Source organism: Diceros bicornis, chromosome 20, assembly GCF_020826845.1.
Source record: "Diceros bicornis minor isolate mBicDic1 chromosome 20, mDicBic1.mat.cur, whole genome shotgun sequence".
NCBI classification, from domain to species: Eukaryota; Metazoa; Chordata; class Mammalia; order Perissodactyla; family Rhinocerotidae; genus Diceros; species Diceros bicornis.
In genome coordinates this window covers 6,941,338-6,961,844 of record NC_080759.1, presented here as the reverse complement: position 1 = coordinate 6,961,844, position 20,507 = coordinate 6,941,338, and the positions used below count along the sequence as shown (strand labels likewise).

Sequence of the window (20,507 nt, the reverse complement as noted above, 5' to 3'; positions counted from 1 at the left end):
GCCCATCTTCCTCTATTTTGTATGTGGGACTCTGCCACAGCATGGCCTGATAAGCAGTGTGTAGGTCCGTGCCCAGGATCCGAATCTGCGAACCCCAGGCTGCCAAAGCGGACTGTGGAAACTTGACCACTACACCACTGCAGCAGCCCAGGAAGCTATAGTTTTTGATGACCTTTTTCCTATCAGTGCAATACTGGAACTGAACAGGAAACTTGGGAGCTGTGGGTGCACAATCTGAGCACATTTCCTTTTTTGCTCCGTCGGATTCTGTATGTATATATATGACTACCTGTCCCTCAGCTTCAAACTCAGCAGTTTCAGGAGAAAAAGAAAGGATTGATACCTGCTACCACCAAGACAGGCTGAAGTGTCCATTTTAAGCCCACCCAGTTGCCCTGTCCCATCCTCCCAGGCTGCAAGGGCCATGCTCGGGGCTTCTGACTCACCCCAGGCTGAGTCCCAAGGAGGCTGTGGGGCTCACAGTGCAAGTCACACACGTCAGATCTGGGCATTGCTTTGGAAAATCATCCTTCCTTTCCACCTGCTGGCTCACACATCAGCGTGCAGGGTATGGGATGCGTCTTGAGCTCGGAGGCGCAGGGATGGCCCCATGGGGAAAGACTATACGTCTACTTCTTGATTTAACTCACATTTCTCACATTTCCCTTCTGGCTAAAGTCTTTGGCAGGTCATTAGGGTAAAGACCAAACCTGCGCAGAGCATTTGACAGCCGCCCGGTGGGCACTGATGGAGTTTCCTGCTTCCCTGCATCAACGTCCCAACCTTCCAGTGGCCTCAGGGCAGACGCTTACTCTGTTTTACAGAAAAGCAGAGTGAAGTTCCAGGGAGAGAGAGTTGCACCCCAGTAAGCGACAGCCATGCTGCCCCCTGTCCTGGCTCAGGGAGGGAACCCTCCCTGTGCCTCAGAGTCGGCATGCACCCCTTCCCCCACACCCCGCCCCAGATGCTGTCTGTGCATCCACTGCTCTCACTGCATCCGTGGTGGCTCCTGTCCTCTGCCGTCTGTCTCCTCCAGCGAGGGCAGGATCTAGGATGTGCTGTGTTCTAGGACTGTCCTGGTACCTGGCATGCAGTGCACATCCCTTACATTTTTGTTGAGTGAAGAACTGTTTCTGGTAACTGATACCTATTAAGTGAAATCGTTTTCATCCTATTCACTTTAGGAGGTTCAGGAAGACTGAATTAGACATTCAGTCTAGGCCTGACTTAGAACACAAAGCTTATCATTCATATCATCCTGAAAAGAAAACCATTCTCCATGTAAATCCAGTGTTGGCAGATGTTCTTGGAAGCACTACCTCATGAGTTCCAGGGTTAGTTGCCTTCCAGTGCTTCCTCCGGCCTGTGGGAGGGACACGGGTATATCTTCCGGGTCGGTGCGCAGGTGCTCCACCTGTGTTCTCTGCAGTGTCTGGGTAGTCCTGCCTGTGGCAGTCTCTGAAGGCCAAGGACACCCTAGGATTGCACCTCCCTCCAAAATCCTTCCCTTAAAACAGCCGTCCTTCTTGGTGTCTAGAGGAGGTGTCCTGAGGAGTAGAAAATAAACCCTTTTTTGGAAAGCTTTGAATTTACCTGGGGGGACCAAATGCATACTGGCCCCATCCCTTTCCTGAAACTGTTGGGGCTGGGTGCATTACAGGATTCAGAATTAGTTGGATTTTAGGTATGTTCTGTTGATGAGGACTGAGGCAGAGCCTGCATTCAAATGATGACTTTTAGCACCAAAGCAGAAACATTCTTACACACTGGTATGCATCAGGCTTTGCCTCCAAATGAACTGGAGTGCCAACTTGTGTAAAGACCTTTGGATCTTGGATGGTAGGTGGGCGGGCGGTTTGGACCCAGTATGCATAGGAAGCCCCTTGAAGAGCCACCCTGTGTTGGGGCAGTTCACACAGAGGGGCCTGCTTTGTCTTCTCACTATGACTGTCCCCTGTGCTGGTCTCAAGTGCACATCTGTACCTCAGTTTGGTTCCGGGTTCGCTGTGTCTCTGAGGAACGAGAAGTCCTGGCTCCGCCAGCCTTGCTCTCAGGCCAAGCAGCCCTCACTGTGCCACAGGAGCACAGAGGGCTGCCTTTCAGAGGAGTGGATGTAAATAATTCATAACATCAGGGAACATCTATTATTTACTGAACACTTCACTGGGCTGGCTAGGAGCTGTCAGGCTAAAAGTAATCCAGTAGGGTTTTTTTACCTTTGTTTCCCTTCCTCATCAGCTAGTTAGGTCTGTTGCAATTGCAAAATCATAAACTGTAGGCCCAGCCTTGTGGTTGGGTCTGTCCCAACAATTACCCTTTGGGCCAGTGTGTGACGACTTCTGGAACTCGGATCCCTTTTCTGATTGGCTGTACCCAGGGCTGAGTCCCATGTACAACATTTCCTTACAGCTGTGGTGGGAGTAGATCTCCTAGGGCTGGGGAGTTATTTCCCAGGTTGCCTGGAGCCTCCTTTTCTGGCCCCCAGTCTCAGGGTGATTGGTAAATCGAGCCTCCAATTCTTTTTTTTTTTTTTTTTTGTGAGGAAGATCAGCCCTGAGCTAACATCCATGCTAATCCTCCTCTTTTTGCTGAGGAAGACTGGCTCTGAGCTAACATCTATTGCCAATCCTCCTCCTTTTTTTTTTTTTCTCCCCAAAGCCCCAGTAGATAGTTGTATGTCATAGTGCACATCCTTCTAGTTGCTGTATGTGGGATGCGGCCTCAGCATGGCTGGAGAAGCGGTGTGTCAGTGCACGCCCGGGATCCGAACCCGGGCTGCCAGTAGCGGAGCACGCGCACTTAACCGCTAAGCCACAGGTCTGGCCCTCGAGCCTCCAATTCTAATCGCTCCTGTACAGCTGTAGACCAGAGCTGTGGTCCCTGCCATGCAGCAGCTGCTCACCACGGGGGCTATTTACATTTGCGTTAATTAAAATTAAATATAATTAAAGCCACATTTCAAGTGCTCAGTAAACACATGTGGCTGGTGGCTCCGGTATTAGACAGCATAGGTCTAGAACATTGAGAAAGTTCTTTTGGACAGACAGGTGGATTATTTTATACAAACATACAAATCAAGGATTATGAAAAAAACCCAATGTCCATGATGACTAGAGAAACAAAATGTGGTCCATCTAGATAATGGAATGTTATTCAGCCATAAAAAAGAATGAAGCTCTGATATATGCTACAACATGACTGAACCTTGAAAACTTTATGCTGAGTGAAAAAAGCCAGACACAGAAAGCCACATGTTGTATGATTCCATTTATATGAAATGTCCAGAATAGGCAGAAAGATTAGTGGCTGCCAAGGGCTGGGAGTGAGGGAATGGAGAGTGACTGCTAACAGGGACAAGGTCTCTTTTTAGGGTGGTGAAAATGTTAGGTAGTGGTGATGGTTACACAACATTGTGAATATAGTGAAAACCACTGAATTATACTTTAAATAGGTGAATTCTATGTCACGTGAATTATACCTCAATCGGGCTGTTATAAAAACAGCTCAAGCAGGCCAGCCCTGGGCATGGTGGTTAAGTTGGGCATGTTCCACTTTGGCGGCCCAGGTTCACAGGTTCAGATCCCCGGCGCCGTCCTACACCACTCATCAGCCATGCTGTGGTGGCGACCCACATACAAAATAGAGGAAGATTGGCACAGATGTTAGCTCAGGGCTAATCTTCCTCAGCAAAAATAAATAAATAATAAAAATAAAATAAAAAATAAAAACAGTTCAAGGACACAGTTTTGGGCAGAACCCCATCTCTAATAAAGAGTGAGCCTGTGGCTGACGGCCCCAGCACACACAGAGATTCTTGTGAAGCAGCACTCTCTTACAGCATCTGTTACCTTGCTCAGCTTTCTTCTTAGCGCCTGACCGTCGACTGAAATTATCTTGTGCTTTTGTTTCTGGCTTGTTTTCTGATTCTCTCCCCAGAACACCAGCCCAAAAAGGCGCAGGCGTGCCCACAGTGCGTCCCAGCTCACGGCAGATATCAATCAACTTGGTGGTGGCATGGGAGTGAATAATCTTTCTTGACAGAAAATGCTCTTTTGTCCTGTCACCTAGAACCTGCTTAACATCAGTTCCTGGGACAGTTCCTATTAGGGTAGTTGGGGCATTGGCCAGCCAAAAAATCTGATTCCCAGCCTGGGAATGGGTAGGATATGGTTGACATGTGTGTTGCTGAGCTGGTCACCTCCCTGTGCAGTGGGACTCTGCAAAATAAAGGTCACAGCTTGGGTGACGGTGGCCCAGTTTCTGAAGCTTGTAGGCCTTTCCCCATGGCTCCCATTAAGTATTGTTCAGTTGAAATCAGAGTATTTCTTTGGATGAGAAAAAAAATTGTTTAATGTAGACAGAAACCATCCATAAGTGCTGTTTTTCTTAGCTCTTGCTCTTAAATGTCCTCAAAGCCCACAAGAGAGTGTGGACTAATTTTCTAGACGTTTTACCTGGCCAAGTTTTATATCACAGCATTTTGCTGTCTTTTCCTTTTGGCCCATTGCCACGTGCAAGGAAAACAAACTGCACATCATTTTTACTGTGCATCTGCAGTTCATATAGTAGTTTATTACAGAATTGCAGAGTTTTAATTAACAAATGCATAAGTATATTGAAATGAAAATTAATTTGCATATTTGGTTGAGGCTTCAACACTTAGGCTGTGATGTATTTTAATTACGGATTAATTAGAGGGGCCGGACCCATGGCGTAGCAGTTAAGTGCGCGCGCTCCGTTGCTGGCGGCCCAGGTTTGGATCCCAGGCGCACACCAATGCACCGCTTGTCAGGCTGTGCTGTGGCAGCGTCCCATATAAAGTGGAAGAAGATGGGCATGGATGTTAGCCCGGGGCCCATCTTCCTCAGCAAAAAAAGAGGAGGATTGGCATGGATGTTAGCTCAGGGCTGATCTTCTTCACACACACAGAAAAGGATTAATTAGAAATGATGAGAATTTGTATAGTGTGATACTCCTTCAGTTTGATGAATATCTAGTGTGCGTGACATCCGTGATTTCGGAAACTGATGAGCGTTTGTTAAACGAATATTCTTTGTAAAGTCCTATGGGACTGAGAAAGTTCAGTGACTTAAAACAAGGCTTCATCTGGAATGATGCTTGAATGAGCTGACCTAGAGTACATTACTTCAAAGGTAAATGTAGGCAGTTCTCAACACTAACAGGCTGTGTTCCCATTTAGAGTTAAGAACTCAGGGCTGGTTATCTCCAGGAAACAAGAATATGAAACGACCCTTGACAGTGTGGGGGACAGCCGCTTAGAATGCCATTTTTCAGCACTGATCCCACCTGGGGCCAGTTTGGGCCTGGGTAGAGGGTGAGGAGGGAGTTGTTGGTGACATAGTGACTCTCTGGGTGACTTCAGCAACACAGGGACACCCTATAGTCTGCAGGTGGATCACGTCTCCCATCCTTACCTTGCCCTTCCGTCCCTCCCAGGCTCCTGGTCTCATCGTCTTGACCGGCACCTGAGGACAGAGCCGAGAAGGGGCCTCACCCATGTCTGACTTGAAGCAGTGCCTCTAAAGGTCCCCAGTAAGTCTGAGGGTGCTGTGTGGTTTGGAGAGACGCCGTTATCACGGTAAGGAGAGGTCTTTCTATTCCTGGTATGCTAAGGGTTTTTATCACTAATGGGTATTGTTTTAATAGATTTTTTTCTTTTTTGCATCTTTTGATTTATAGTTTCTCTCCTTTAGGTTACTGCGATGATTTACGTTGATAGATTTTCATGGACATTCATTTACATAGATTTTCATTTATATTGATGCTTTACAGTGACAGACTTTGGAAGCACCTGTGTTTGGAGATAAATCCTCGTGGTTATGATTCATGTATTTATGCACATACACGCACAGAGATGCTGCTGATGTTGGTTTGCTGGTCACTTATTTAAATGGCTTAAATGAATGAGGCTGGGCTGCGATTTCCTCATGGAGCTCCTGTCCTGAGTTCTCCATATGGTGAGTGAGTGGCTTTTCCTGGGTCTCTCCTCCAAAGCAGTTTGTAGAAGAAAGAGGCTCTCTCTTCCTTGAGGGCCGGGGTTGTGCCATTCCATAAAATGGCCTGGTGGCCTTCAAGGAGCTGTTTCTTAGCACGGGTTCCTATTTCTAGAGCATAATTCTGAAAGGCCAAGCACATTCTGGGAACTGGGGTAATGGCAGTGAACAAGACAGTGATGGTCCCAAGAGAGCAGGGTGGTTCCACCCACTGATAACAGAGATAGACGTGCACTTTCAGGGCCATGGGATGCAGGGGGTGAGTGTGGAGGGCACCCCTACGCCCCCAAGCCATGGTCTGATGGGGTTTTTCACAGCAGCAGGCACTCCTGTGTACCAAGATGCGTCTGTGTGGGGAGCAGCCTGCCCCACACTTCCCTGGTGATCTCATTGAATCCTCACGCCTGCGATTCCCAACTTAAGGGAATTAAGGCTCAGAAACTGCCCATTTCCAGTAATAACTGGCACTGAATGAGTTGGGATCAAACCAGTTTACTTGACAGGGACCAAGCCTCTAATCTGCCTCCCCCGCCAGCTCTGGGAGCCGTCTGGGGTGTGGGGCTGTTGTGCATAGTTTGCAGGCTCCCCAAGTGAGTCAAGTTTATTGGGAGACCTCTGGCCTATCGATGAAATGACCCTGATAGGAAAAGATTCCTGGACCCCACACGCATGCTCCATTGGCATCCATCCCTAGGGAGGAAATAAAATGACAGAATCAGAAAGAGCTTCCCAATAGGTGGAGCTTTTTTTTCTTAAGCAGTTGGGGTCCAGGTACAAGAGGTTATTTACCACCTGTGCCCCTTTTCGTGTCCTCCATTAACATAGGCATCGTGTAGGGAGGAAACACCCTCACACAAGATGACAGTGCTTGCTGGGATTGGCTCCTTGGCAGAATTCCTTGTCAGATTACCTTATTACCTTGCTTGTTTGACTACAAGGGAAACTAAGATGGTAGAAGCTGAGCTCAAGTTCGTGAATGAGGATGGGAAACGTTACTCAGCACAGGCCTCGGTGACCACGCTAGGTCCACCCCTGCAGCCCTGTTCCTACCAAGATAGTGCAGCAGGAGACCTGGTTCCCCAGGGGCAGCAGCAACCACTTGTCAACCCCAAAGCCCCAGCTTATGCCCAGCACTTAGTCAGTGCTGAGCAAGTGATCAAAGAAGCATTGAAAAGTTTCTGGAAGCAAGGAGTCCCCAAGCTTTTCTTCCTAATGATTGTTCTCACCCTCGAAGGCAAAGACACTGGTGCTGTTGCTTTTAGACTGACGCTGTGGATGGGCCTGCCGTAGATGGATGTGGGGGCTGGTGTGACTAGAACAAGTGGCAAATGTGGGTGCCCAGCACACACTTGCAACTCGGGCTCAAAACCCTAACCCTGAGGTCCAAACGCTGGGCTCGGACTTTGTGTCATCAGAGGCACCTCAGAAAGCTGTTTGGTCACCGCTCACTTGACTTCAGTGCCTCTTTCTGTGTTCTGTTTCTGTTCTCTCCTCTTTGTGCTCCAGGTTCTCACAGCTTAATCCATCTCAGGTGGTAGGTGATGGAGGCTCCCCACTCCACCCCGCCACTGTGTGGGTGAGGGGGGGCCGGCTTCCAAGTCCCAAGCCTTGGCAGGCACTGGGCCATGCCTGTCCTGTGTCATCCCATCCCATTGGGTGCTCAGAGCAGCTCCATTCACAGCCAGGGCTGTGGCCAGTGGGGTGACACATTTATAGCCACAGAGTCAGAAAGTGGCTGATCCAAGGGGCCAGTCGGGGCATCAGACGTCTCTGGCACTCAACCAATGGGTTAGACTTCCTCCTTTGTGTGCAATAGGGGTCCTGGAGACGGCTCCACCCAGCTTCTCACCCGGCATGGGAGGAGGCTGGAGCACAGTCCTGCTGCCAAGCAAGAGCACTCCTGAATGGGCAAGGGGACAGACAGCAGTGGCAGGGAGTCAGGGTGAAGGAGGCTTCCCCACAAATGGCCATGTCTTTGTTTCATTAGGGGAGAAAAATCAAAATGACTTGGGGTCGTGTTCCTGTCTTAGTCTGCATGGGGTGGCTTAAGTAATAGAAATTTATTTTCTCACAGTTCTGGAGGCTGGAAGTCCAAGATCATGGTGCCAGCTGATTCAGTTCCTAGTGAGGGCTCTCCTGGTTTACAGATGGCCACTTCACGTGGTGGGAGTCGGGGAGAGAGCAAGAGAGCTCTCATCCTCTTAGAAGGCCACAGTCGTGAAGGTTAGGGCCCCACCCTTATGACCTCATTTAACCTTAATTACTTCCTCACGGGCCCTGTCTCCACAAGTCACATTGGGAGTTAGGGCTTCAACAAGTGAATTTCGTGGGGAGGGAACAATTCAGTCCATAGCAGTTCCATATTGTTTCTTACAAAAAACATGTGTTGAAATTCACGATTTTATTTTACTTCATTGTTTGGTTTACTGGGGTTTTATCACCCTCAGTAAGTTGGGAAACAGAAGGAAATCTGGCAGTTTTGGGGAGGTGCCTTTGTTTTAGTTCCCACCTCCTCTTCTGAGCACCTCCAACAGATGGTGTTCCTGCGCTGAGCTCCTGGTCCCCACAGCCGCCTGCCCGCCAGTCGAGGGCCCTGGGGGAGCTGAGGAGCATACTTGAGATGCTCTGGAACTGTCAGCCAGAAATGAGCTTGTTGTAATTGATGGTAATGAGTATCTAATGAGCATAATTAGGCCAGGACAGTGCACTGGGAAGACAGATGCGTGGTGCTAAGGGAGGCGCAGGGCTGCGCATGAGCAGCAGGTGACAAGGGCAGACGGCACTTTGCAAGCAGGTAAAGTGAAGCCCAACACGTGCTCGCCTCAGCCACGTCCACAGCAGTGACTAGTGGTGGTGACCAAGGCATGGGGTCACTTCTGTTTTTTAGATTTTGCTTTTACTCACATACATACATTGCAAAAGTATACGACCTTAAAGAAATAAAGCTTGTAGCACATGAATGCCCGTCCTAATAGCACTTCAATACAGATGCACGGTTAACACCACAGGGCCTGAGATGTGACGGGCATGTTGTCTCCTTATTAATGGACCTCTAGGTGGTTTCGGTTTTCATAGTGATGGTGTGGTCGTGTGCATCCTGTAAATACAGCATCCACAGATGTCAGTGTTCCTGTAGGACAAATGCTCAGAATAGGAATTTGGAGATCAGAGGAGATGCACTTTTTCCCTGTTAATCAGCATTTCAAAACTCTTGGACCAATGCATACTCCATGAAGAGAAGTGAGAAAAGGCTCCGGTGTTTTCTTTGTAATTTGAGAGTTTTCATTTGAGAACAGTAAGTTCCATGTTTTTTTTGGTGTATTTTTAAAAATCTCCAATACCTGGTGTAGTGCCCACCTTGTGATGAGCTCTCAGATGTTTGCTGTTGGATAATTAAAAGACTGAAAGAAAGACTGCCCCGTGCCCCACAGCAGCCCAGAGCCACACATGTGCACACACAGATACACTCACATGAGCCCACATCCCTGCGTGCACACATGCATGGACACATGTGGACACACACACACTCCTTCACTAAGCAGCCTGTTTCCACCTTGACCACTCCTTTCCCTAGTTCAATGGAAGCTGTAATGGAAAGTGTGGAGGTGGCTTCTCCACCCCCAGGTGTCAGGGCATGCTGGGGCCCTGTGGGGAAGGACTGGGTCCTGTGTGTCCCTCTCGGCCCACTCCTGATCCTCACCCTAGACCATGGGCACTCCAGGAGGAGCTGCTGAATAAACCTGAGACAAGAACAAAGTGTCTACTGTGCCATCAGAGGGCTTTGCATGGCCCAGCAGAGGGAGAGTTCATGAGGGTGGCTTCGGAAGGATGTCAGGAAAGGCCGTGAGTGCCAGCTGTCAGATTCTAGGTTTTCCCTGTGGGTGCGAGGGAGTTGTTGAAGTCTTTGAACAAGAGACTGGTGTGATAAACACAGTGTTGGGAGGTAGTTGGCTTGTAGGTGTGCACGATAGATCAGAGGGGAGAGGGTTTTCCTCCACGGATCACCGAGGGCAAGAGGGGGGTCGGTGCAGCAGGGGCCCAGGAATGGCATTAAGGGAGCGGACAGATGGCAGGTTGATTGTGGAGGTAGAATCAACAGAGGGACTAGGGGAGGAGGACCCCCATTATCTTCTCTGGGCTAGGAGAGGTCAGGACCAGTTAGGGACCTTTACAAGGGGTAGGCAGTGCAGTCAACCCTGGAGTGGACCTAGCGGCTTGTCCAGAGTGCCCAGCTGCTGTAGCTTCTGCCCGGAGTCTGTAAGGACCAGGGGTGCACAGTCCACAACCACCGTCCTTACTGAGCTCAGGCTGTCCTGGCTCATGGGAACTACAGTTGACATTTGGTGCTTCTTGAAGATCAAATAAGATTGTTAGAAAATTGGGTCTCTGAACTGGAAGGCTAGCAGGTAACGGATAAAAGGGGCACTTTTCCTTCAGTTCTTTCAGAAAGATCCTCGTTGAAACCCAGTGGGGCTGAGTAGATGGTGAGGGTCCCTGAATGAGGAAAATTCTTACAAGGATATCTTTTGAGCTCCTTCAGTTTTCACTAGTGAGTTTTTGACAGAAAAGGTTAATCTCTTATGTAGGGAACAAGAAAGAGACAAGTGATTAATGAAATATCCATATGAAATGATTAAACTGAATTTTTCTTTGAGCACTTAAATCAGTTAAGTAGCTGATAGTATTAAGAGAGCCTATTTCCAGGGCCAGCCCCGTGGCATAGTGGTTAAGTTCGGCACATTCTTCTTCGACAGCCCAGGTTCATGGGTTTGGATCCCAGGCACAGACCTATACCACTCGTCAGCCACACTGTGGTGGCGACCCACGTATAAAGTAGAGGAAGACTGGCATAGGTGTTAGCTCAGGGCTAATCTTCCTCAGCAAGAAAAAAAAAAGAGCCTATTTCCAAGAAAACACTTTAATCTTTGTTTTTCCAGAAAGTCGGAACTAGATGGACATCATCCCCTTCTTCCCTGTCCCCTGCCTCCATCCCCTCAGGACCTTGCCCCCCGACCCAGTCTTTCATCTGTTTCTTTCTCTGTAGCCGTGGACATTTCTTCTATCTCTGAAGAAGCAAACAAAACACAGGTCTCGCAAGAGCACCCTCCTCAGACCTGAACCTTGCTCTGTAGCCCCTGCAGCAGCCTCTCCCTCCCTGTGTTCCTGGCTTCCACACTCCTCTGGAACTTTCTAGTCAGGTTCTACCCTGCCATACCCTGTGGCTGCTTTTGCAGAGGTTAACAGCGTTCTCCTAATGACTAAGTCCACATTTTCACTCCCCTGTGACTACTTCTGGTTTTTCCTTGACCTACCTGATCATTCTTTCCATCTCCTTCTTTGCCTGTCCCTTAAATGTTGGTTTTCCAGCATTCAGGGGGTGTGGCCTTCTTCTCATAGGTATAGCGCTAGGTACAGGTGGATAGGTACAGATTTCCCAAACACACGCCACGCGCAGATGACGCGTGAATACCTGTCTCCCACCCGAACTGGTCAGCTCAGCCTGACTCCCAGTAAGCAGCTGCCTCGCAGCTACCTGGACATCTGTGCTCAGCTGGGTCAGGGACCAGGCTGATGCTGCCTTTGCACCTCCCACTGGCTGCTCCGCACGCTGTGCTTAAGAGAACGCAGCGCCATCTAGGGCGAATGTGAGTATCGCCCTTGCCTCTTCCTTTCTCTCACGTCGATGGTCATGGACCCTGGGGACTCTCCCTCTGGCCACCTTGTAGCTGACATGCGTCCACCCAGATGGTGGCAGCTCCCCTCACTGCCTTCCCAACCCATCCAGCCCTTGAGCAGGTCACTCTCTCAGCCCAGCTGGGATGGCTTTTCCAAGGTGCAGGGCCAATTGTCTGCTTAAAATCTCTCAATGGTTAGTTTATCTTTTCTGGTACTTTCTGAATCAGACTTTTCCTCTCCAACTTTATAGCAACAACCCTTCCCCAATACACACATACAACAGACACAAAGAGACGCAACAGACACACACCAGCACAGTCCTGCGCCAACGCCAGGCTGCCACTCCCATTCCTGTCCACGCCTGTGCCGGTGTGAGCATCTGGAATGGGCCCTCCTCTCCCTTCCGGAGACGTAATTCAGGGCTTCAGACTTCAGCACCAGGTGCTGCCCCAACCCTGTCCTGTTTGAGCCCCTAACATGCACCCAGCTGTGGGCTATGAGTTCTGCCTGCACGGCCACACCGAGCTGTGGCCTGTCTGTCCCCCCTGAACTGCGGCACCTGGCCCAATGTCCCAGTGGGTAACTCGGTGTGTGTTACCAGATAAAAGGAAGTCTTCCTTTCCCCCTAAGGTTCTGTGAAGGATGTTCAGACATGACACCGGTGCTAATGTTCTGTTGTAGGTGTTTGTGCTCAGACAGCAGTCACTGACTGAGTCCCATCTCTCTTATCCAGTGTTAAGCATTTGTGGCGTTCAGGAGGAGGGTTCCCCCAACACTAAGCTCATGAGACTGGATAACCTGCTGCTGGTCGAGGGCATGTCCAGGCCAGAGAAGTGAGGAACAGGAGGACCAGAGGCAGCGTCCAGCACAGCAACACCAGGTGGCTGTCCAAATTACAATAGCCTTGAGCACTCTGACTACAGGGCCAAGCTGTCCCAGATCTGACAGATTTACCACTCTGAGCTAGAGAAATATAAACAAGTGATCTTTCTGCATGGAAGAGTTGCTGTCAAGTGAATGCACATTTGTCAAAGCAAACCATGGACTGCTAACTGCCTTTCTTTTGTGGCACAGATCAGGGAGTACATGCATTTGGTCTCACAGGAAAGGTGGCTAATTTGCTTGGAAGCCCTTTGCATTCACTTCTCAGTAGCCAGCCTGTGTGGGAGCTGCGGGGTGTAGCAGGTGGCTGGTCCTGTGTGGAGCCCTGAGCAAGCGTGCTGGGTAGTCACAGGCTGGCATGTGTGTGTCTGCACCTCAGGCCTGCTATGAGTTCACCACACATCACCAACCTTCTCTGGGAGCAGAGCAGGATGATGCCTGTCTCGCCCAAGGAAATCAAGCACATGGTCAGTGTCATCCACACCAAGTTCAATGCCATCCAGAGGCAGCTGAAGCAGACCACCTGTGAGGCCATGATGACCCTGCACTCGTGGTTGCTCCTGACGTGCCAGGTCAGATCCTACCTGCTGCCCATGACTCCAGGGTCAGCTCTTAGAAAGAACCAAATCAGTGCTGACTTGGGTTTAAGTTCTAGGAGCCTCCAAGCTTGTCCAGGGGTTCTGGCTGCAGCTGCAGGTGTAGCCCTTACACAGCCTCCTGGAAGGCGATTGAAGTGTTGACTGATGGTTTTATAACCTCTAGAAAATCATAGATGGGGATGAGGGGACATTACTAGAGTGCCAGTGTGTTGATGCTGACAGAGGCTGTCTGTCTTTGCAAGCGAAAATGGTGGAATCTCGGCAAGCAGGCCACGCAAGTGCTAAATGAATATTTTTATTCCCATTTGAACAACCCTTACCCCAGCAAAGAAATCAAAGAAGAGCTGGCTAGGAAGGGTGGCATCATGTGTCTCCCAGGAGACAGTCCTTTCCTGCCGTGCCTCTCTGAACCTGGAAGGGGAAAAAGGTTAAGTCCAGTGAGGAGGACATGCAGAGAATTTCATTAAATGTGTGGAGCACACGATGGAGTGTGAGGTCCCTGAGGCGATGAGTGTGAAGTGTGGTGAGGTCCCTGAAGCGATGGGTGTGGAGCGTGAGGTCCCTGAGGTGATGAGGGTAGAACGTGAGGTCCCTGAGGCAATGAGTGTGGAGCGTGAGGTCCCTGAGGAGATGGGTGTGGGGTGTGAGGTCCCTGAGGCAATGGGTGTGGGGTGTGAGGTCCCTGAGGAGATGGATGTGGCATGTGGTGAGGTCCCTGAGGAGATTGGTGTGGAGCGTGAGGTCCCTGAGGTGATAGGCGTGGACTATGAGGTCCCTGAGGTGATGGGGGTGGAGTGTGAGGTCCCCAAGGCGATGAGTGTGGAGTGTGGTGAGGTCCCTGAGGAGATGGGTGTGGAGTGTGAGGTCCCTGAGGCCATGGGGGTGAAGTGTGAGGTCCCTGAGGTGATAGGCGTGGAATATGAGGTCCCTGAGATGATGGGGGGTGGAGTGTGAGGTCCCCAAGGCGATGGGTGTGGAGTGTGGTGAGGTCCCTGAGGAGATGGGTGTGGAGTGTGGTGAGGTCCCTGAGGAGATGGGCGTGGGGTGTGAAGTCCCTAGGTGATGCGAATAAAGCGTAGTATGTGGTGCATTGTCGTTGTTACTATTTAATATCATTCTTGTATCAGAGAGATATGCTTTGTTGCATCAGCGAGGTTGAGGTATAAGCTTAGGAGAAGTCAAAGAACTTGGAGCAGAATCAGGACTTAAAATGACAAACTAGTGGGTCCAACCCGGTGGCGTAGCGGTTGGGTTCGCGCACTCCGCTTCAGGGGCCCGAGGTTCGCAGGTTTAGATCCCGGGCATGCACTGACGCACCGCTTGTCAGGCCATACTGTGGCAGTGTCCCATATAAAGTGGAGGAAGATGGGCACGGATGTTAGCCCAGGGCCAATCTTCCTCAGCAAACAAAGAGGAGGATTGGCATGGATGTTAGCTCAGGGCTGATCTTCCTCACAAAAAAAAAAAGACTAGCTCTTGTGCTAACGTACCAATTCACTCATACTGGGGTTGGCTGGGGTGCACGCAGACTTGAGTGTTTCTCACATAGTCCGTGTGTGTGACTGGGGGTACGAGACAGGCAGCATCTGGCTCCGGATAGGGAATGTTGATGCAGATTGGAGATGACCTTGGGAGATCCTGCTGGTCTGTTCTCAGTGGAATTGGGGGCGAGGGAGGAGGAGCTAAGGCGAGACCCCAAGAGGCATTTCAGGAGGTTTTAAAGTGGGATTGGTAAATCCAGGTGGCCCACAGGCTCAAGGCGGGACCCGGCCACACCCATGAGGCAGCGTGAGTGTGCCAAAGGGGTCTGGGTGCGGCACCCCTGCCTCTAGCAACCGGGAAGATTGGCGCTGATGCTGGCACGTACTGGCTCACTGAAGGTCACCCCCCACCAAAGGCAGCTTGTGGCAGCCTCCCTGTGCAGTCGGAGGGGCTGAGTGTCCAGCCCAGTCAGGCTGCCTCCAGAGCCTATGCCCTTAGCCCCACCCTCTGTCCCAGCCCACGCCAAGTCCAGCTGTGACTTCATGACGGCACTCAGGAGCCCCTCACGGCCATGCAGGCAGCAAAACCTTACAGCTGTCTCAGTCACATCTGACTTCACTCCCTGGCTCTCGCTTTTCCTAGAGAGGAATCCGGAATCTAGTCTGTTGCCTGCCCCTGCAGTGAGTGGACACACTCTGAGCGTGTCCCAGACATGCCTGTTTTCCTTCCAGCTCCTTCCCCATTCCAGGTTCCAGCAGCACCTGGTTCTTAGGTAGCATAGTTGCTCCCTCTCCTGTACGACATGCCAGCTCCAGGGTGTCCTCAACCCACTGCGGACATTTCCCTGGGTCCACAGTTCAATCAGTGCCACCTTCTCAGTTCTGGCCTCTCACCCAGCCCCAGGATCGTGAGTTGTCACTGAAAGATGTTCCTCCCAGGCAGTGGGAGCACGGGCACTTCAGGGAGCCCTCTGTCTGTGCCAGTAAAATTATTACTGGGTCAGATTTTCTAGAGACTTCTGTCTCTGTATGTCCACAGGTCTCCAGCTGGTTCGGCGACAAAAAAATCTGGTATAAAAAGAACAAGAGGAAGTTTCAAGAAGAGACTTCCATTTACACTGCTAAAACGGCAGTGGACCCCACCAAAGTCGGGGGCCCAGGGAGCCAGGCAGCTGCCCACCGATGCCCAGCTCCAGAGACTGAGGCCGCCCAGCCCAGGGACAGTCATTCACACATGGCCAGGCCCCCTGAGCTGCGTCTGGGGATGAGGCAAGAGGATGGCACAGCCCCTTCCGACTGGTCACCACGCATAGCTCTTTATTTAAATGTGAGATTTCTGTTCTCATTGGCCATGATCCTGATCAAGCCAACAGATTCCTGCAGCCTGTGCTGGTGCTAGGGGGACGGGAACGTGGATGCCAATGTGAAAGGCCGTGTGCAGTGTGGTCCCCCCAACCCCAGCTGGTGTCGCCACCCACATTGGGCTGCAGGTGGGGCAGGGGGCCGTGGGAGAGCCAGACGCCTGTGGGAGCCCCATTCACTACCCCTTCCCAGCTGACGGGCTGGTAGATCCCACCTGAGGAGTTGCTGTGACTTTCAGGGCTGGAACACTCGTCCTGAGCCGTCCCACCCCTTCCAGGTTCCTCTGATCCCTTCCTACTGACCAGCACTAGGGACGTGCTTATCACCCTGCAGATATTGGCCTCTCTCCGGCCTGCCCCTGGGGGAGACGCCCTGCAGTCCCAGGTGAGTCTCGGAGCTCAATCCCAAGGACACCCTCGGGGTCCCTGACTCGGTGTCAGGGCACACATGCAGTTATCGGGTCCTCGGAATGGGCCATCTTGTCGGCTACCTCTCGGCCTCTGCAAGTCTCCCTCAGAGGTCCTGGCAACAAGGAGGGGCCCATTGTGCACTCGGTCCATCGTGGTAATGACTGCAGGTTGGCAGAGCCGCCTCAGGGCACAGCTCTGTGGGGCCCACTCTGCAAAGACCTGTGCCCTTCACTCCCCCTCCCAGGACCTGATAACTCAGCAGCTGCTGAGTGGTGGGCCCGAGGTGAGGGCTTTGGCTGTTGGGAAGGAGCCCTCCCTCCAGGGGGTGCCTGTGTACCGAAGAGGGTGGGTGGGGGCAGGCAGACGAGGCCCTGACCATTGGAGCCCTGCTGGGCTCAGACCCTCCACCATGTCCATGCTGCAGCCTTGCCAGCCCATCGGCCCCCTCGGCCAGTGCCCACCTGGGCCAGAGTGAAGATCCATTTTGATGACTGGGAAGAAAATGAGCCAAGGATGGCTGGCACCCCAGGACACACCATCCAGAACTTTCTCAGGGTGTTGGGTAACATGCCAGGCCAGCCAGGGTTGGGGGGCCCAATCCCTCTTGCAGTCCCTGGGGCCTCCGCAGCATCCCGCTGATGGTCACAGGGGCCCAACCTCACACACAAGATTGTCCTAAAGAGGTTGCACAGGCACAGCTATGCTGTGGCCATGCAGGTGCAAGGCTGTGCAGCATCAGGTGGGACCTGACACAGCCCACCTGTTTCCTTCACACCGGTGTTCCCTGCAGTGCCTGAGTCAACTCCCACTGATGTACCCCCAGCCCCTAGTGGGGATGCGGGAACGGATGCCTCCTGGTGCCAGTGGCAGGGCCTGGCGCAGGGCAGTACACATCCCATCACCATGGCAACATAATGAGTACCTGGGCAGAGCAGAGAGCTCTGACACCACCAGGTGGCTGGGCCTCGTCTTGCTCTGTGCCTGCCCAGGTCTCGGCCCATCGAGCATAGTGGGTGCCGGCGTGTGAGAGTGAATCGGGGTGAGGGTCCCCCAGCGGGAGATCAAGGGAGATTTGGGGCTGCTTAAGTCCTCATGCGGCTTCCCCAGACCATGAGGCGGGCTCCTGTCAACCCTAATAGTAAGCGGGAATGTCGGGGTTCTGGTGTGGACCCCGCACCCTGCGGGCACCCCACCTGTGCCACCCGTATCTCACCCAGCACGCGGTGGTCCCCTGCCCTGGGCAGGCACAGATGCCCTGTCAGAGAGCAGGTCATGGAGGCTGAGGCTGCCCTAGCTGGGAGCCATCACCTTGGCCCTTGGCGCCCAAGGAACATCTGAGCTGCCCTTTGGCTCCCAGTCCCACACCCAGGCACCAGCCTGTCACCTCCTGGTCCTTCAGGTGGACACCTCCCCTCACTGCTCAGATCCTCCTTTTGGGAACATAGGCCTGCAGGCATCCATCCAAGGGCAGAGTGAGTCCCCCTGGGCCAGTGCTCCTCCCAGCTGCTCTCCACCCCCGTGTCACATGATGAGGCAGCCCTCGCAGAAAGCTGAGGGTCTGTTGATTTGTTCACCTGACACTGGCCTCTTAGGTGCAGGTACCGTGGCAGCTCCTCGGGACACATGGGAAGAAATAGCTGAGCAAGGGGGGCAAGGCTCAGGGTCTTAGGCCTGGTGGGATAGAATGGGGTAGAAGGTAGGGGCAGGAGGGCTCAGCCTGTAAAGGAAGATGCTAGAGAGGAAGGTGAAGAGGAGCCTGTGTGGAGCTGTCCAATGGCAGCAGTCTCTGGCCAACTCAGGAGGGGCCGAGCCCTCAGGGTCACATGGAGGATGTGATGTCTGGGCACCCATGAGCAGCTGTCTCCGGAGCTGCCCCCAGAGTGTGTATTGGGAAGGGGAACAGCCCTACCCCTGTGGGCTGCAAACAGGCCTCGCCTCAGAGCACACAGCCCGTGAAGAGCCATTGCCGGTGGTGGTTTCCATTATGGTTGGGGGAGCTCCTGTGGACAAACATCCCAGGTCACGCGTGCCCAATATGGCCCTGCACTGCAGACAGAGCCCCCACACCTAGCAGCCATGGGCCCTGCCCTCCTGGCTGCCCAGCCAGGCCAGTGTCTGGCCAGGTCTCTGAGCCTCTTCCCACTCAGTGCATCTCACCACGACGTTTTGGGGACCATCAGCAGCTCCAGGCCTAACTGGGTTTCCCTCACCCTCAGAGTGTGTAAAAACCCCGGCTATGCCTCAGTGCCACGTCAGTCCTTCGCCAGAGCCCTGTGGGGTGGCCAGCAGAGGCTTGATGTCACCCAGGACTGACCTCTCCTGGCTCCTCTTCATGGTTCTCGGGGACATGGGGGCTGGACGGGCCATCAGTCTCCCTGCTGCCCTTCTGATGCTCTGTCTCTGTGTTTTCAGGCCCCGGGCAGCTGGCAGGGGGCCACCCCCCCCCAGTGTCAACTCAGACGCATCGTGGCTTGCCAGCACTCGCGTTTTTACTGTGCATGCAGCTGATTAACCTCAGAAAATCCAGAACCAACAGCAGACAGCACTCCCCGAGCCACTGCCCAGAGACACCGCCGCCATCTTTTGCTTGGCGGCTGAGATTTGAAATTGGTTGAGACACTGCACATTTTTCCAATTCTGTTTTTTAAATAGTAATTTTATGGTAAGACTATGAATTCTTTTCTAGGGCTTGTCACAAATTCTCCCATTAAAATTTTTGACTTATTTTAATATCAGTGTTGTTCACCACCAGATTTGTTCTGGGGATGGTTGACAGCGCAGGCACGGGGTCAGAGCTGCGCAGTCGTGCACGTGTGACTCCAATGCTATTTGTCCCTTCCTGTGCCGACTCATCAGACGCTGCTCCTCCCACACTCTCCTGTCCTGTAGTTCACACGGTTTTGATTAAAGTCTATTGTGAGCTCACAATTTTACTGGGAATTGATTTTGCACTTTTTTTTCTGTTCTACCATTTTCAGTTGAAATGTCATTAAAGATGATAAACTTCCCGATGTTTCCTGCATCTGTGCTTGTGAAATCCTGCTGGCCTGAGGCTTGGCGTTTGGCATCCCCCCAATTCCTGGGTGTCCTCTGTCCCCTCACCCAGGAAATGGGACCTTCTCGGTCTTTCCTCCTCCCCTCACTGGGAATGAAGATGGAAGAGCTCAGCCGTTGGGAGAATTAAACAAGGCACTGGCTCAGGACAGCTCAGGGCTGTGAGCAGGTGCTCCATATCCACCGGCAGTCAGTGTCACCATGGCCCTAACCCCATGTGTCAGCTGTCACCACAACCAGGATCTGAGCTCCTGAGTATTCCACGTCCCTTGACACATCCCAGGGAGACTCCTGTGCGCCTCCACACCAGCTTGCCCCCAGATCCTGGCCAGCTGGATGCATCATCGTCCTCCTAGTTCTTGGCCTCAAGGCCCCCACGCCCAAGAGATCCCTCCATCCTGCTTGCAGTCCCTGCAGGTACCCCCACTGCAGCAGTGATACAAGGCCCAGCTGATGGGCCACCTCACCCGGTCCTGTTAGGGATACACACAAGGACCAGGTGCAGGAGTGAGGGGCTACTGGGTCACAGCCGGGAGGTATGGGCCACTGCCAGGCAGCACATTCCGAGTCCCAGCCTGCACCCCAAAAGGCTGAGAGCGATGGCTGCACAGCATGGGAGGAGCTCGCCTCTGCCGCTGCTCCTCCCTAGATGCCTGCCTGGCCTCAGCCCTTCTGGCTCCTGTCCACGCTCCACGACTCTGCCCACCGCAACCTGTCATGCCCACGTTGCCTGGTCTGTTGCCACACCGTGTCCTCCACGCCTCCACTTCTGCTGTTTTTAAGAGCCAAGAAACGGATTTCAAATGCAGGTAGCACGAAAGGGCAGGTGTGGGAAGTACCCTGACCCACCCTAGCCCAGACCCTTCTCCACAGGTGACACTGCAGCCAGTTCTCAGGGTGTCCTGTGACAGTCTTTGATGGTCCTGGCATGTCCCAGCCTACATGTTCCCACTTTGCACACACCGCTTTTCTCCACACGATGCATCCTGGAAAGGCCGCCACCTCTGTGTCTGGTGAGGATCTTGCTCC

General features: G+C 52.3%; 1 long non-coding RNA gene across 3 annotated transcripts in view; it reads left to right on the top strand.

Annotated features, from left to right (window-relative positions):
• Positions 1 to 19,435, top strand: part of LOC131419102 (uncharacterized) — a 39,293-nt gene extending 19,858 nt beyond the window's left edge. For all 3 annotated transcript variants that reach the window (XR_009223140.1, XR_009223141.1, XR_009223139.1), the window contains 3 exons: positions 5,458 to 5,599; positions 5,794 to 5,978; positions 18,837 to 19,435. This is a non-coding gene — a long non-coding RNA (uncharacterized LOC131419102). The remainder of the gene's footprint in view (positions 1 to 5,457; positions 5,600 to 5,793; positions 5,979 to 18,836) is intronic.
• Positions 19,436 to 20,507: the final 1,072 nt, after the last annotated feature.